Raw genomic sequence first — 17,655 nt, 5'->3', positions numbered from 1 at the left:
TTAACATCTCTCAGATCTCGTTTTTAAATAATAATATATGCATCTATATGTGAGATTAAATCTAAGGTGAATATGATACACTTTTAACACATTTTTTAAGGACCGTTAGGTTCGTTGAACTAATTGATTTTCAGGTGTTTTGAATTTTACTAATAGCATAGGGTTTATAAGGAGTCTTGGGTCAGACTCTATCATTAACTCCTGAGGAAGCTGGCTGTCAACACCAGCGAAACGCGTTGAGACGACATTGCTGGACACTTCACTAATATCCCCTCCATGAGACTTGAGAATTCTCTTCAAAACTTTACCCGGACGGCATCAATCGGATTTTCTCCTCTGGACACTACCACCTGCGGAGATAATAAGAATTTACTCACCGGTAATTCTATTTCTCGTAGTCCGTAGTGGATGCTGGGAACTCCGTAAGGACCATGGGAATAGACGGGCTCCGCAGGAGACTGGGCACTCTAAAAGAAAGATTAGGTACTATCTGGTGTGCACTGGCTCCTCCCTCTATGCCCCTCCTCCAGACCTCAGTTAAGGAAACTGTGCCTGGAAGAGCTGACACAACAAGGAAAGGATTTGGAATCCAGGGTAAGACTCATACCAGCCACACCAATCACACTGTACAACTTGTGATAACCATACCCAGTTAACAGTATGAACAACAACTGAGCCTCATTAACAGATGGCTCATAACAATAACCCTTTAGTTAAGCAATAACTATATACATGTATTGCAGAGAGTCCGCACTTGGGACGGGCGCCCAGCATCCACTACGGACTACGAGAAATAGAATTACCGGTGAGTAAATTCTTATTTTCTCTGACGTCCTAGTGGATGCTGGGAACTCCGTAAGGACCATGGGGATTATACCAAAGCTCCCAAACGGGCGGGAGGGTGTGGATGACTCTGCAGCACCGAATGAGCAAAAGCAAGGTCCTCCTCAGCCAGGGTATCAAACTTGTAGAACTTAGCAAATGTGTTTGAACCCGACCAAGTAGCAGCTCGGCAAAGCTGTAAAGCCGAGACCCCTCGGGCAGCCGCCCAAGAAGAGCCCACCTTCCTTGTGGAATGGGCTTTCACTGATTTAGGATGCGGTAACCCTGCCGCAGAATGAGCTTGCTGAATCGTGTTACAGATCCAGCGCGCAATAGTTTGCTTTGAAGCCGGAGCACCCAGTTTGTTGGGTGCATGCAGGATAAACAGCGAGTCAGTTTTCCTGACTCCAGCCGTCCTGGCTACATAGATTTTTAAAGCCCTGACTACGTCCAGCAACTTGGAGGCCTCCAAGTCCCGAGTAGCCGCAGGCACCACAATAGGTTGGTTCAAATGAAACGCTGATACCACCTTTGGGAGAAATTGGGGACGAGTCCTCAATTCTGCCCTGTCCATATGGAAGATCAGATACGGGCTTTTACATGACAAAGCCGCCAATTCTGACACACGCCTAGCTGAAGCCAAGGCCAACAGCATGACCACCTTCCACGTGAGATACTTTAGCTCCACGGTCTTAAGTGGCTCAAACCAGTGTGATTTCAGAAAATCCAACACAACGTTAAGATCCCAAGGTGCCACTGGAGGCACAAAAGGGGGCTGAATATGCAGCACTCCCTTAACAAACGTCTGAACTTCAGGCAGTGAAGCCAGTTCTTTTTGAAAGAAAATAGATAGGTCCGAAATCTGGACCTTTATGGATCCTAATTTTAGGCCCATAGTCACTCCTGACTGTAGGAAGTGCAGGAATCGACCCAGCTGGAATTCCTCTGTAGGGGCCTTCCTGGCCTCACACCAAGCAACATATTTTCGCCATATACGGTGATAATGTTGTGCGGTCACGTCTTTCCTAGCCTTTATCAGGGTAGGAATAACTTCATCCGGAATGCCCTTTTCCGCTAGGATCCGGCGTTCAACCGCCATGCCGTCAAACGCAGCCGCGGTAAGTCTTGGAACAGACAGGGCCCCTGCTGTAACAGGTCCTGTCTGGGAGGCAGAGGCCATGGGTCCTCTGAGATCATTTCTTGTAGTTCTGGGTACCAAGTTCTTCTTGGCCAATCCGGAACGATGAGTATAGTTCTTACTCCTCTCTTTCTTACTATCCTCAGTACCTTGGGTATGAGAGGAAGAGGAGGGAACACATAAACCGACTGGTACACCCACGGTGTCACTAGTGCGTCCACAGCTATCGCCTGAGGGTCCCGTGACCTGGCGCAATATTTTTTTAGCTTTTTGTTGAGTCGGGACGCCATCATGTCCACCTGTGGCAGTTCCCAACGATTTACAATCTGCGTGAAGACTTCTTGATGAAGTCCCCACTCTCCCGGGTGGAGGTCGTGCCTGCTGAGGAAGTCTGCTTCCCAGTTGTCCACTCCCGGAATGAACACTGCTGACAGTGCTAGCACGTGATTCTCCGCCCATCGAAGAATCCTTGTGGCTTCTGCCATCGCCATCCTGCTTCTTGTGCCGCCCTGGCGGTTTACATGGGCGACCGCCGTGATGTTGTCTGACTGAATCAGCACTGGTTGGTTTCGAAGCAGGGGCTCTGCTTGACTCAGGGCATTGTAAATGGCCCTTAGTTCCAGTATATTTATGTGTAGTGAAGTCTCCTGACTTGACCACTGTCCTTGGAAGTTCCTTCCTTGAGCTTCCATCCTCGGAGGCTTGTATCCGTGGTCACCAGGACCCTGTCCAGTATGCCGAATCTGCGGCCCTCGAGAAGATTAGCACTCTGCAGCCACCACAGCAGAGACACCCTGGCCCCTGGGGACAGGGTGATCAACCGATGCATCTGAAGATGCGATCCGGACCATTTGTCTAACAGATCCCACTGAAAGAACCTGCCGAAGGGAATTGCTTCGTAAGAAGCCACCATCTTTCCCAGGACTCGCGTGCAGTGATGCACCGACACCTGTTTTGGTCTCAGGAGGTCCCTGACCAGAGATGACAATTCCTGGGCCTTCTCCACCGGGAGAAACACCTTCTTCTGTTCTGTGTCCAGAATCATGCCCAGGAAAAGCAGATGCGTCGCAGGAATCAGCTGCGACTTTGGGATATTCAGAATCCAGCCGTGCTGTTGCAACACTTCCCGAGAGAGTGCTACGCTGACCAACAACTGCTCTCTGGACCTCGCCTTTATAAGGAGATCGTCCAAGTACGGGATAATTATAAATCCCTTCTTCCGAAGGAGTATCATCATTTCGGCCATTACCTTGGTAAATACTCTCGGTGCCGTGGACAGACCAAACGGCAACGTCTGGAATTGGTAATGACAATCCTGTACCACAAACCTGAGGTACTCCTGGTGAGGTGGGTAAATGGGGACATGCAAGTAAGCATCCTTGATGTCCAGCGACACCATAAAATCCCCCTCTTCCAGGCTTGCAATAACCGCCCTGAGCGATTCCATTTTGAACTTGAACTTCCTAATATAAGTGTTCAAGGATTTTAAATTCAGAATGGGTCTCACCGAACCGTCTGGTTTCGGTACCACAAACATTGTGGAATAGTAACCCCGTCCCTGTTGAAGGAGGGGAACCTTGATTATCACCCGCTGGAGGTACAGCTTGTGAATTGCCGCCAGTACTACCTCCCTTTCCCTGGGAGCAGCTGGCAAGGCTGATCTGAGGTAACGGCGAGGGGGAGTCGCCTCGAACTCCAGCTTGTATCCCTGAGATACAATTTGTACAGCCCAGAGATCCACTTGTGAGCGAACCCACTGGTTGCTGAAGTTTCGGAGACGCGCCCCCACCGCACCCGGCTCCGCCTGTGGAGCCCCAGCGTCATGCGGTGGACTTAGTGGAAGCGGGGGAGGATTTTTGTTCCTGGGAACTGGCTGCCTGGTGCAGTTTCTTTCCTCTACCCCTGCCTCTGGGCAGAAAGGAGGCGCCTCTGATCCGCTTGCCTTTCTGAGGCCGAAAGGACTGTACATGATAATACGGTGCTTTCTTAGGCTGTGAGGGAACCTGAGGTAAAAAAGTTGACTTCCCAGCTGTTGCTGTGGATACGAGGTCCGAGAGACCGTCCCCAAACAATTCCTCACCCTTATAAGGCAAAACCTCCATGTGTTTTTTAGAATCAGCATCACCTGTCCACTGCCGAGTCCATAATACTCTCCTGGCAGAAATGGACATTGCATTAATTCTAGATGCCAGCAGGCAAATGTCCCTCTGTGCATCCCGCATATATAAGACGACGTCTTTTATATGTTCTATGGTTAGCAAAATAGTATCCCAGTCGAGGGAATCAATGTTGTCTGACAGGGTATCAGACCATGCTGCTGCAGCACTACACATCCATGCTGAAGCAATAGCAGGTCTCAGTATAGTACCCGAGTGTGTATACACAGACTTCAGGATAGCTTCCTGCTTTCTATCCGCAGGCTCCTTTAGGGTGGCCGTATCCTGAGACGGTAGTGCCACCTTTTTTAATAAACGTGTGAGCGCCTTGTCCACCCTAGGGGATGTTTCCCAACGTAACCTGTCCGTTGGCGGGAAAGGGTACGCCATCAGTAACCTCTTAGAAATCACTAGTTTCTTATCGGGGGAACTCCACGCTTCTTCACACAATTCATTTAATTGATCAGATGGGGGAAAAGTCACTGGCTGCTTTTTCTCCCCAAACATAATACCCCTCTTGGTAGTAACCGGGTTAACATCAGAAATGTGCAATACATTTTTCATTGCAGTAATCATGCATCGGATGGCTTTTGAAGACTGTGCATTTGTCTCATCCTCATCTACACTGGAGTCAGACTCCGTGTCGACATCTGTGTCTACCATCTGAGCTAGCGGGCGTTTATGAGCCCCTGATGGCCTCTGAGACGCCTGGGCAGGCGCGGGCTGAGATCCTGGCTGTCCCAAGGCTGCTGCGTCATCGAACCTTTTATGTAAGGAGTTGACACTGTCTGTTAAGACCTTCCACATATCCATCCAATCGGGTGTCGGCCCCGTCGGGGGCGACACCACACTTATCTGCCCCTGCTCCGCCTCAACGTAACCCTCCTCATCAAACATGTCGACACAGCCGTACCGACACACCGCACACACACAGGGAATGCTCTGACTGAGGACAGGACCCCACAAAGTCCTTTGGGGAGACAGAGAGAGAGTATGCCAGCACACACCACAGCGCTATATAACACAGGGATTTACACTATAATGAGTGATTTTTCCCAATAGCTGCTTATTATCCTATTTGCGCCTAAATTTATGTGCCCCCCCTCTCTTTTTTACCCTTCTTGTACAGGATACTGCAGGGGAGAGCCTGGGGAGCGTCCTTCCAGCGGAGCTGTGAAGAGAAAATGGCGCTGGTGTGCTGAGGAAGAAGGCCCCGCCCCCTCAGCGGCGGGCTTCTCCTGCGTTTTGTATAGCTTAATGGTGGGGGGTTTTACACATATACAGTTTCCCAGACTGTATTATGTGTATTTAGTGCCAAAAGGTATTCTTATTGCTGCCCAGGGCGCCCCCCCCCCCCCCCAGCGCCCTGCACCCTACAGTGACCGGAGTGTGTGGTGTGCAGTGGGAGCAATGGCGCACAGCTGCAGTGCTGTGCGCTACCTTAATGAAGACCGGAGTCTTCTGCCGCCGATTTCATCTCCTTCTTCTGTCTTCTGGCTCTGCAAGGGGGACGGCGGCGCGGCTCCGGGAACGGACGATCGAGGTCAGGCCCTGTGTTCGAACCCTCTGGAGCTAATGGTGTCCAGTAGCCTAAGAAGCACAAGCTAGCTGCACGCAGGTAGGTTTGCTTCTCTCCCCTCAGTCCCACGTAGCAGTGAGTCTGTTGCCAGCAGATCTCACTGAAAATAAAAAACCTAACAAATACTTTCTTTCTAGCAAGCTCAGGAGAGCCCACTAGGAGCACCCAGCTCTGGCCGGGCACAGATTCTAACTGAGGTCTGGAGGAGGGGCATAGAGGGAGGAGCCAGTGCACACCAGATAGTACCTAATCTTTCTTTTAGAGTGCCCAGTCTCCTGCGGAGCCCGTCTATTCCCATGGTCCTAGTTCCCAGCATCCACTAGGACGTCAGAGAAATTGGAGATATCCCTACCTGCATGGAAAAGCTTGCACTTTGTGCTTAAAAGGGAGATACAGGATTGCCATAATCAAAATGATATATGAAAGTATGTAAATATTAACATTGATATTTCTAAATGTCAATATTTCTGATGCATCTGAACATGGATAGGCATATTGTTAATCAGGACTGACTAGGGGAAAGAGGTGCTACTATGTTTATATTTCCCCAGCTGCTGCTCCTCTCTACAGCTGCCGGGTATACACAGTGGGCAGTGCGCTGCTATATTTACGTTTCCCTGACGGCAGGGCATGCCACCAGGCTGCCCGATCACTGCAACCACTGGGGGAGGATCTGAAGGTGTTAGGAGGTCCCTCTGAGATTGGCAGCTGTTGGAAGATTATTTTTCTGCAGCTGCCTGATGGGTGTTTCCAAAATGATTTTAGTAAAAAATATATATATATTTTCCCCCAAACATCGAAACATCGATCGGGAGCATCGCGACCATCGCGGCTTTCATTTTGAAAGCCGGGACAGCCTCCAGGTACACAGGTTGGGATTTGGGTGGGTGGGTGGGGGTGGTGGTGGTGGTGGGGGGGTTAATTTACACTTCCCCAGCAGCTGCTATTGTCTACAGCTGCTGGAGGGGGAGGTCCTGCGGTGCTGACTGACTGATCAGCAGTGATCGGCAGCACTGTTTATCTGACTGGTCGCATCCTGTGCTACCAGGTCAGATACAGCACTTGCAGGCATGGTCGCACCTGATGCGACCATGCCAGGCAAGTGGTTAAATATCCCCAAGCTGTTCTAGACCAGAAAAGTTTTTGGTATCTCTTGTTCCAATAACTTATGGAGCTGTCCCAGGCCACCTGGGCTATAGACAACACTTTGGGGTTTATTTACTAAAAGGAGCTTCCACAGTGTATAGATGGACAGTCAATAGGTCGACATGCATTAGGTCGACAAGTACAAAAGGTCAACAGATGAAATGTCGACAGTACTTAAGATCAACAGGTTCAAGATTTCGACATGACAATTGTTAACACACATTTTTTGGGTTTTTTACATGTTTTTCCAACATTAGCTTGATTTACTATTCACATGGACTACGACTGGGAATAGTACAAGATTTTACCCTATAACTGCATTTAGCTTTGTATTTGTGTATACACTTACTGCATTTTGTATGTGGCAAATTCATTCTAAAATCAAGCATTTTAAAAAACACCCTCTACAAATCCTGCACCTGCCCCTATGTCACTGGACATTTGGCACAATTAACAAATATGATAAGCAGAGCCGTAACTAAACATTTTGGTGCCCTCTGTCAGAAAGAGAATTGCTTCACCCCCCCCCCCCCACCCCCACCACCATATTTAAAATCGGGTCAGTGCATGCCGTAGATGCGCGCAAAAATTTTAGGGGCGGGCGTTGCCACAACATAATACCAGTTCATATTACATCGCACAGTAGTCTCCATTATTCAAATTACTCCACACAGTAGTGCCTCTTATACACATTACACCAGGTAGAGCTCCATATACACAGCACTCCAGACTGAGGCCCCCATTTATCGAGCCTTGGAGAGTGATAAGTAGCACGCTGATAAAGCACCAACCAATCAGCTCCTAACTTCCATGTCACAGGCTGTGTTTGTAAAATGACAGGAGCTGGTTGGTTGGTACTTTATCACCGTGCTATTTATCACTGCCCAAAGCTTGATAAATCTGGGCCTGAGCCCCAGTTATGCACATTACACCAGTCAGAGCTCCCTTTTTACACATTATGCCAGGCAGAGCCCCCTTTTTACACATTATGCCAGAGCTCCCTTTTTACACATTACGGCAGCAGAGTCCCCTTTTTACACATTGTAGCAGGCCGAGCCCCCTTTTTACACCTTACCGCAGAAAGAGCCCCCTTTATACACCTTACCTCAGACAGAGCCCCCTTTTTACACATTACAGCAGGCAGAGCCCCCTTTTTACACATTACGGCAGGCAGAGTCCCCTTTTTACACATTACGGCAGACAGAGTCCTCATTTTTACACATTATGGCAGGTAGAGCCCCTTTTACACATTACTGCAGGCAGAGTCCCCTTTTGATACATTACGGCAGGCAGATTCCCCCTTTTTACACATTACGGCAGCAGAGTCCCCCTTTTTACACATTACGGCAGCAGAGTCCACATTTTACAAAGAGAGAGAGAGAGCCAGAGAGAGTGTGTGTGTTATACTTACCTTTGACCAGCAGGCAGTCCTCTTGTCTTTCCCGCCCTAATGCTGCGGCTCTTTGCAGTTCAGGGCACTCTGGATGGCCTGGGAGACACTTCATCTCTCCCAGAACACGGGGGGAGGAAGAGGGGGAGCTGGGAGGTGAGGCAAATGAGCTGCAGTGCTGCCCAACTACCTATGTGAGAAGAGGTAGCCGGGCAATGCAGTGCAGCTTAGCTGAGCTAAGACAGCGGGTGGGTGGCCAGACGGACCCCACATTGCGGCAGCAGTGGCGGCCAGGTTGGTGTTGCTGATGGCCCTGCACCCACAGTGCATATGCGCTGTGTGCCAGGCACCACTGGCACACCGCTAGTTACGACCCTGATGATAAGCACTAGTTTATGGCATGTGCACTAGAGATGAGCGGGTTCGGTTCCTCGGTTCCATATCTGTGCTCAGTGTGCTGCAAACAAAAACAAGTGTTTCCGCACCGGTATGAGACCTAATCCCCATATAACATATTAGCTATAAATCGTGTATATATATATATATCGGGGATGTGCTACCTGCTACCTAAGATACCTATATTAATATCAAAAAAGAAAAAGAGAAAGAGGTAGCATTATGGTGCACATGGTCACTTGATTATGACAAATTATTAAGTCATGAATTAAAACGTAACTTTTATTAGGTAATTTGAAATAAACTCCCCACCTATCTAAAATAGGTGGGGAGTTTATTTCAAATTACCTAATAAAAGTTACGTTTTAATTCATGACTTAATAATTTGTCATAATCAAGTGACCATGTGCACCATAATGCTACCTCTTTCTCTTTTTCTTTTTTGATATTAACTCAGTGTGCTGCATACAGTATATCTGTGCTCACACTGCTTTATTGTGGGGACTGGGGACCAGCAGTATTATATAGGAGGAGTACAGTGCAGAGTTTTGCTGACCAGTGACCACCAGTATACGTTGTCTGCCTGAAAAATGCTCCATATCTGTGCTCAGTGTGCTGCATATATCTGTGCTCACACTGCTTTATTGTGGGGACTGGGGACCAGCAGTATTATATAGGAGGAGTACAGTGCAGAGTTTTGCTGACCAGTGACCACCAGTATTATACGTTCTCTGCCTGAAAAACGCTCCATATCTGTGCTCAGTGTGCTGCATATATCTGTGCTCACACTGCTTTATTGTGGGGACTGGGGACCAGCAGTATTATATAGGAGGAGTACAGTGCAGAGTTTTGCTGACCAGTGACCACCAGTATACGTTGTCTGCCTGAAAAACGCTCCATGTCTGTGCTCAGTGTGCTGCATATATCTGTGCTCACACTGCTTTATTGTGGGGACTGGGGACCAGCAGTATTATATAGGAGGAGTACAGTGCAGAGTTTTGCTGACCAGTGACCACCAGTATACGTTGTCTGCCTGAAAAACGCTCCATATCTGTGCTCAGTGTGCTGCATATATCTGTGCTCACACTGCTTTATTGTGGGGACTGGGGACCAGCAGTATTATATAGGAGGAGTACAGTGCAGAGTTTTGCTGACCAGTGACCACCAGTATTATACGTTCTCTGCCTGAAAAATGCTCCATATCTGTGCTCAGTGTGCTGCATATATCTGTGCTCACACTGCTTTATTGTGGGGACTGGGGACCAGCAGTATTATATAGGAGGAGTACAGTGCAGAGTTTTGCTGACCAGTGACCACCAGTATTATACGTTCTCTGCCTGAAAAACGCTCCATATCTGTGCTGCATTGTAGTATATAGTAGGAGTACAGTGCATAATTTTGCTGACCACCAGTATATAATATATAGGAGTACGGTACAGAAGGCCACTGCTCTACCTACTTCTGTGTCATCAAGTATACTATCCATCCATACCTGTGGTGCATTTCAGTTTTGCACAGTTTGCTGACCACCAGTATATAATATATAGCAGTACGGTACAGTAGGCCACTGCTCTACCTACCTCTGTGTCGTCAAGTATACTATCCATCCATACCTGTGGTGCATTTAAGTTTTGCACAGTTTGCTGACCACCAGTATATAATATATAGCATTACGGTACAGTAGGCCACTGCTCTACCTACCTCTGTGTCGTCAAGTATACTATCCATCCATACCTGTGGTGCATTTCAGTTTTGCACAGTTTGCTGACCACCAGTATATAATATATAGCAGTACGGTACAGTAGGCCACTGCTCTACCTACCTCTGTGTCGTCAAGTATACTATCCATCCATACCTGTGGTGCATTTCAGTTGTGCGCAGTATATATAGTAGTAGGCCATTGCTATTGATACTGGCATATAATTCCACACATTAAAAAATGGAGAACAAAAATGTGGAGGGTAAAATAGGGAAAGATCAAGATCCACTTCCACCTCGTGCTGAAGCTGCTGCCACTAGTCATGGCCGAGACGATGAAATGCCATCAACGTCATCTGCCAAGGCCAATGCCCAATGTCATAGTAGAGAGCATGTAAAATCCAAAACACAAAAGTTCAGTAAAATTACCCAAAAATCAAAATTAAAAGCGTCTGAGGAGAAGCGTAAACTTGCCAATATGCCATTTACCACACGGAGTGGCAAGGAACGGCTGAGGCCCTGGCCTATGTTCATGGCTAGTGGTTCAGCTTCACATGAGGATGGAAGCACTCAGCCTCTCGCTAGAAAACTGAAAAGACTCAAGCTGGCAAAAGCACCGCAAAGAACTGTGCATTCTTCGAAATCCCAAATCCACAAGGAGAGTCCAATTGTGTCGGTTGCGATGCCTGACCTTCCCAACACTGGACGTGAAGAGCATGCGCCTTCCACCATTTGCACGCCCCCTGCAAGTGCTGGAAGGAGCACCCGCAGTCCAGTTCCTGATAGTCAGATTGAAGATGTCAGTGTTGAAGTACACCAGGATGAGGAGGATATGGGTGTTGCTGGCGCTGGGGAGGAAATTGACCAGGAGGATTCTGATGGTGAGGTGGTTTGTTTAAGTCAGGCACCCGGGGAGACACCTGTTGTCCGTGGGAGGAATATGGCCACTGACATGCCTGGTGAAAATACCAAAAAAATCAGCTCTTCGGTGTGGAAGTATTTCAACAGAAATGCGGACAACAGGTGTCAAGCCGTGTGTTGCCTTTGTCAAGCTGTAATAAGTAGGGGTAAGGACGTTAACCACCTCGGAACATCCTCCCTTATACGTCACCTGCAGCGCATTCATAATAAGTCAGTGACAAGTTCAAAAACTTTGGGCGACAGCGGAAGCAGTCCACTGACCAGTAAATCCCTTCCTCTTGTAACCAAGCTCACGCAAACCACCCCACCAACTCCCTCAGTGTCAATTTCCTCCTTCCCCAGGAATGCCAATAGTCCTGCAGGCCATGTCACTGTCAAGTCTGACGAGTCCTCTCCTGCCTGGGATTCCTCCGATGCATCCTTGAGTGTAACGCCTACTGCTGCTGGCGCTGCTGTTGTTGCTGCTGGGAGTCGATCGTCATCCCAGAGGGGAAGTCGGAAGACCACTTGTACTACTTCCAGTAAGCAATTGACTGTCCAACAGTCCTTTGCGAGGAAGATGAAATATCACAGCAGTCATCCTGCTGCAAAGCGGATAACTCAGGCCTTGGCAGCCTGGGTGGTGAGAAACGTGTTTCCGGTATCCACCGTTAATTCACAGGCAACTACAGACTTGATTGAGATACTGTGTCCCCGGTATTTAAAACCATCTAGGTTCCATTTCTCTAGGCAGGCGATACCGAAAATGTACACAGACCTCAGAAAAAGAGTCACCAGTGTCCTAAAAAATGCAGTTGTACCCAATGTCCACTTAACCACGGACATGTGGACAAGTGGAGCAGGGCAGACTCAGGACTATATGACTGTGACAGCCCACTGGGTAGATATATTGCCTCCCGCAGCAAGAACAGCAGCGGCGGCACCAGTAGCAGCATCTCGCAAACGCCAACTCGTTCCTAGGCAGGCTACGCTTTGTATCACCGCTTTCCAGAAGAGGCACACAGCTGACAACCTCTTACGGACACTGAGGAACATCATCGCAGAATGGCTTACCCCAAATGGACTCTCCTGGGGATTTGTGACATCGGACAACGCCAGTAATATTGTGCGTGCATTACATCTGGGCAAATTCCAGCATGTCCCATGTTTTGCACATACATTGAATTTGGTGGTGCAGAATTATTTAAAAAAACGACAGGGGCGTGCAAGAGATGCTGTCGGTGGCCCGAAGAATTGCGGGCCACTTTCGGCATTCAGCCACCGCGTGCCGAAGACTGGAGCACCAGCAAACAGTCCTGAACCTGCCCTGCCATCATCTGAAGCAGGAGGTGGTAACGAGGTGGAATTCAACCCTCTATATGCTTCAGAGGATGGAGGAGCAGCAAAAGGCCATTCAAGCCTATACATCTGCCTACGATATAGGCAAAGGAGGGGGAATGCACCTGACTCAAGCGCAGTGGAGAATGATTTCAACGTTGTACAAGGTTCTGCAACCCTTTGAACTTGCCACGCGTGAAGTCAGTTCAGACACTGCCAGCCTGAATCAGGTCATTCCCCTCATCAGGCTTTTGCAGAAGAAGCTGGAGACATTGAAGGAGGAGCTAAAACAGAGCGATTCCGCTAGGCATGTGGGACTTGTGGATGGAGCCCTTAATTCGCTTAACCAGGATTCACGGGTGGTCAATCTGTTGAAATCAGAGCACTACATTTTGGCCACCGTGCTCGATCCTTGATTTAATCTGTTAAATCCTTGATTTAATTGTTGTATCTCTATTTCCGGCAGACACAAGTCTGCAGAGGATCAAAGACCTGTGGTGAGAAAATTGTCAAGTCAAGCGGAACGTGACCCGTCAACAGCTCCTCCTTCACATTCTCCCGCAACTGGGGGTGCGAGGAAAAGGCTAAGAATTCCTAGCCCACCCGCTGGCGGTGATGCAGGGCAGTCTGGAGCGAGTGCTGACATCTGGTCCGGACTGAAGGACCTGTCAACGATTACTGACATGTCGTCTACTGTCACTGCATATGATTCTCTCACCATTGAAAGAATGGTGGAGGATTATATGAGTGACTGCATCCAAGTAGGCACGTCAGACAGTCCGTACGTATACTGGCAGGAAAAAGAGGCAATTTGGAGGCCCTTGCAGAAACTGGCTTTATTTTACCTAAGTTGCCCACCCTCCAGTGTGTACTCCGAAAGAGTGTTTAGTGCAGCCGCTCACCTTGTCAGCAATCGGCGTACGAGGTTACTTCCAGAAAATGTGGAGAAGATGATGTTCATCAAAATGAATTATAATCAATTCCTCCGTGGAGACATTCACCAGCAATTGCCTCCAGAAAGTACACAGGGACCTGAGATGGTGGATTCCAGTGGGGATGAATTAATAATCTGTAAGGAGGGGGATGTACACAGTGAAAGGGGTGAGGAATCGGACGATGAGGAGGAGGTGGACATCTTGCCTCTGTAGAGCCAGTTTGTGCAAGGAGAGATTGATTGCTTCTTTTTTGGTGGGGGCCCAAACCAACCAGTCATTTCAGTCACAGTTGTGTGGCAGACCCTGTCGCTGAAATGATGGGTTTGTTAAAGTGTGCATGTCCTGTTTATACAACATAAGGGTGGGTGGGAGGGCCCAAGGACAATTCCATCTTGCACCTCTTTTTTCTTTCATTTAACTTTGCATCATGTGCTGTTTGGGGACTATTTTTTTGAAGTGCCATACTGCCTGACACTGCAGTGCCACTTCTAGATGGGCCAGGTGTTTGTGTCGGCCACTTGTGTCGCTTAGCCATCCAGCGACCTTGGTGCACCTCTCTTTTTGTTTGCATCATGTGCTGTTTGGGGACTATTTTTTTAAAGTGCCATCCTGTCTGACACTGCAGTGCCACTCCTAGATGGGCCAGGTGTTTGTGTCGGCCACTTGGGTCGCTTAGCTTAGTCATCCAGCGACCTCGGTGCAAATTTTAGGATTAAAAATAATATTGTGAGGTGTTCAGAATAGACTGAAAATGAGTGGAAATTATGGTTATTGAGGTTAATAATACTATGGGATCAAAATGACCCCCAAATTCTATGATTTAAGCTGTTTTTGAGGGTTTTTTGTAAAAAACACCCGAATCCAAAACACACCCGAATCCGACAAAAAATTTTCAGGGAGGTTCTGCCAAAACGCGTCCGAATCCAAAACACGGGCGCGGAACCGAATCCAAAACCAAAACACAAAACCCGAAAAATGTCCGGTGCACATCACTAATGTGCACACTGACAAACCATTTATAATGAGGCATCGAAGCAACAGTCAGCTACAGCAATAAAACTGTATTAATTATTTTTTCCCCAAAAGAATTACTCAAAATTGCAACAAACTATATGCTTGCAGAGCAGTAACTGGGTGTGTTCGAGTAGTGCCCCCTCATAATGATGTCATAAAGTGACGTGCTTCTAAAAGTGACATTTAAATATTAATGAAAACAAACTTCTAAACAATTTTGATGAAAGCAAAGTAACAGTATGTCTGCTCATTTTAACACCAGATTTATGAAATAAGCTAAGACAGGTACTTGAATTTCAGTTCACAATGTTAAATGGATAAGATTAAAAGAATGAATAAAACTTCGTAACCATGACATATTTCCCTTAAATATTCTTTAAATAGCCTGTACAAAAGGTTGCATTTCACTAACATGGAAACCCTCTGTTACAGAACATGTGTAATAAGTAGTAAGTTGAATCGTATCTGTTTAGCATACAAAAGGTGGCCGCAGTGCACGTCAGTGACAGCACCACTTTAACATGCTGACCACGTCCAGAACCACTGGGTGGGTCAGGCTCATTACTGCACTGTGGTTCTGTAAGATTCTCCCCAATTCTTGAAAGCTATTTCTGGTTAAAGACATGTAGATGACGGATTTGCTGAAGTCTGCAAGTGTGGATGCCCCTATAATTGTGGTCTGTGCATCTGCTTCAAACGTATCTTCTCACTAACACAGCTGCGTACCCTGCACACTGGAACTAAACAACCAAATTAACAAAATACAAAATGGAGAGTCCACAGAACGATCAAAAAGGCTTCTGACAAGTTATGTGGGTATTTGTATAATGAAGCCACATAAAAGACACAGGGTAATTGTTTGCAAACATTGGCATGCAGGAGAAGATGATTCTAGAAATGTGCCGGCAGATTGTGTACCCCACAGCTACTGATGATAATAACAGCAGCATTTTATGTTTGTCATCTGGACACAAGATCCCATTTCAGAACTTACTTACAATACATTGCAAGCCATTTGTTGAATGTTTTAATGACAATGCTTCCATAGTGTGGAACAAGAGTCACAGATAAGGAACACGTTTATGTATTGGCTGCTATGACTGTGAAACTGACTCAAGATCTGATTTAGAGGGTTGACGAACGATAGAGGATGAAAGTGCGAGCAGGGCCATCCTACCTCTATGACTGTTTGTTATTACCCAGTTTTGTCTTATCATCGTATCCAGTTGTAAAGCGCAACGGAATTTGTAGTGCTATATAAGAAACTGTTAATAAATAAATAAATAACGTGGGTGATGCTTTAATTCCTGCATTGTGCATGCATCATATTGGTTTACAGCCGGTAGTCGCAGTCAGAATAATGGAAGCAGAGTGATTAAGTCAGTGAGCATTTATGGGAGGTCAGGGGGCAGAGGCAGTGGAACCGAACCCCCAGTGGGCCCCACTGCCTGAGGGCCCACCCCCTCCTCTTGGGTTCAGGTTCCAGATTGAGCACTTGAATTATACTTTATACATAAAGTATGTTACATTGTACTGAACAGGACTATGGCGTATCATACATGCACTCAGCATTTAACATTTTATATATTCCCAGACCATGCACTCTCTAATGGTTAGCTGGCATTTGTGGTGGCTGGCCACACCACTAAGCATTGGCCCCTACCATTGCATTCTCCCGGTGGGCACTTATTGCCCCAGACTGATACTACCGGAGGGTAGGGGGGGTGGGGGGCTGGTGGCTAATTGAACATGGGCGTTTGTGGGCATGTCTCACCCAGCGGCTGCGTCTAAATGTGCAGTTGCTCTGGCCCCAGCAGCTTAGTACTGACTGACTTTCTGAGCAGCCATAGGGTATACATGTCTACTTTTTAAAAAGCATGTCAGGGAGATTGTGAAAGCAACATCTATAAGTGTGTCATTAAAGGGGATGTACTGTATACTGCTCCTCCTGAGCATAGTTACTCAGTAAGATTTGCTTGCTGAAGATAACATACTGATAATGTTGATGACTACTCACAAGTGGTTCCATATTAAGTGGCTGTGAGAAACCTTATTTGAAAATGTATGCAGCCATAGAGATCATTGTACCTTATAATTAATGCTTTGAAGGGGAGACGAGTCCAGGATCTACGTCGTCAGAAGCAGACTTCCTGGACCTGGGTGTACGGATCCTACGGCCAGCATGCAGGCTGATGGGTGCCTGAAACCATCGTAAGTCATGACTGATGGTAGTGATGGTGATTTAAGGCTCTGTCCGGAGACGCAGCAATCGGATATCGCAAATGCGTGCAGGAGGAGTCTATCTCCAACAGACACCTCCTGTTGCATTTGAATTTTAATGACACGAAGTGCACAACCGCTTCCTTGCAACTGTCAGTTCCTTCCAAACATGAATAAGGCCCAGGGCTGTATCACTCAATTTTATCAAGCAGAAACCAGTTTGTTTGAAAAGACGTTACCTATGGACAGGGGTATAACTTCAACTTTGTGGGCTGCATAGCAAAATCTTGAACCAGCCGCCCCCCTTTCCCCCCTCCCCATTGGCACAGAAAGGCAAAAGAAGAGGAAGATGAGGAAACACACATATCACCCTCCTCATGGAAAAAAACATACCCAGCACCGTAGGCTCAGACCCTCAGCACATCCCTACACAATGGGGCATACCCAATTAGCTACAGGGCTTACCCCTCTATGCTCTTCTTCCCTCTATACTGGTCTATACCACTCTATGCTCCTCTAAATCCTTAAATGCTGCTCTACACCACTGTTCTACTCTTCTTCCCTCTATGCTGCTCGTATTCCCTCTATACTGCTCTACAGCACTCTAGTCTCCTTTTCTTCCCTCTATACTGCTCTACACCACTCTATTCTCCTCTTCTTCCCTCTACACTACTCTATTCTCCTCTTCTTCCCTCTATACCTCTCTACACCACTCTATACTCCTCTTCTTCTTCTTCTCTCTATACTGCTCTACACCACTATATGCTCCTCTACATCCCTCTGTGCTTCTCTACACCACTCTATTCTCTTCTTCTTCCCTGTATACTGCTCTAATCCCACTCTGTGCTCCTTTACACTGCTCTACACCACTGTATTATCCTCTTCTTTTCTCTATACTGCTCTTCTTTCCGCTATACTATTCT

The sequence above is a fragment of the Pseudophryne corroboree genome, chromosome 7, assembly GCF_028390025.1.
Source record: "Pseudophryne corroboree isolate aPseCor3 chromosome 7, aPseCor3.hap2, whole genome shotgun sequence".
NCBI classification, from domain to species: domain Eukaryota; kingdom Metazoa; phylum Chordata; class Amphibia; order Anura; family Myobatrachidae; genus Pseudophryne; species Pseudophryne corroboree.
This window is presented reverse-complemented; position numbering follows the sequence as displayed.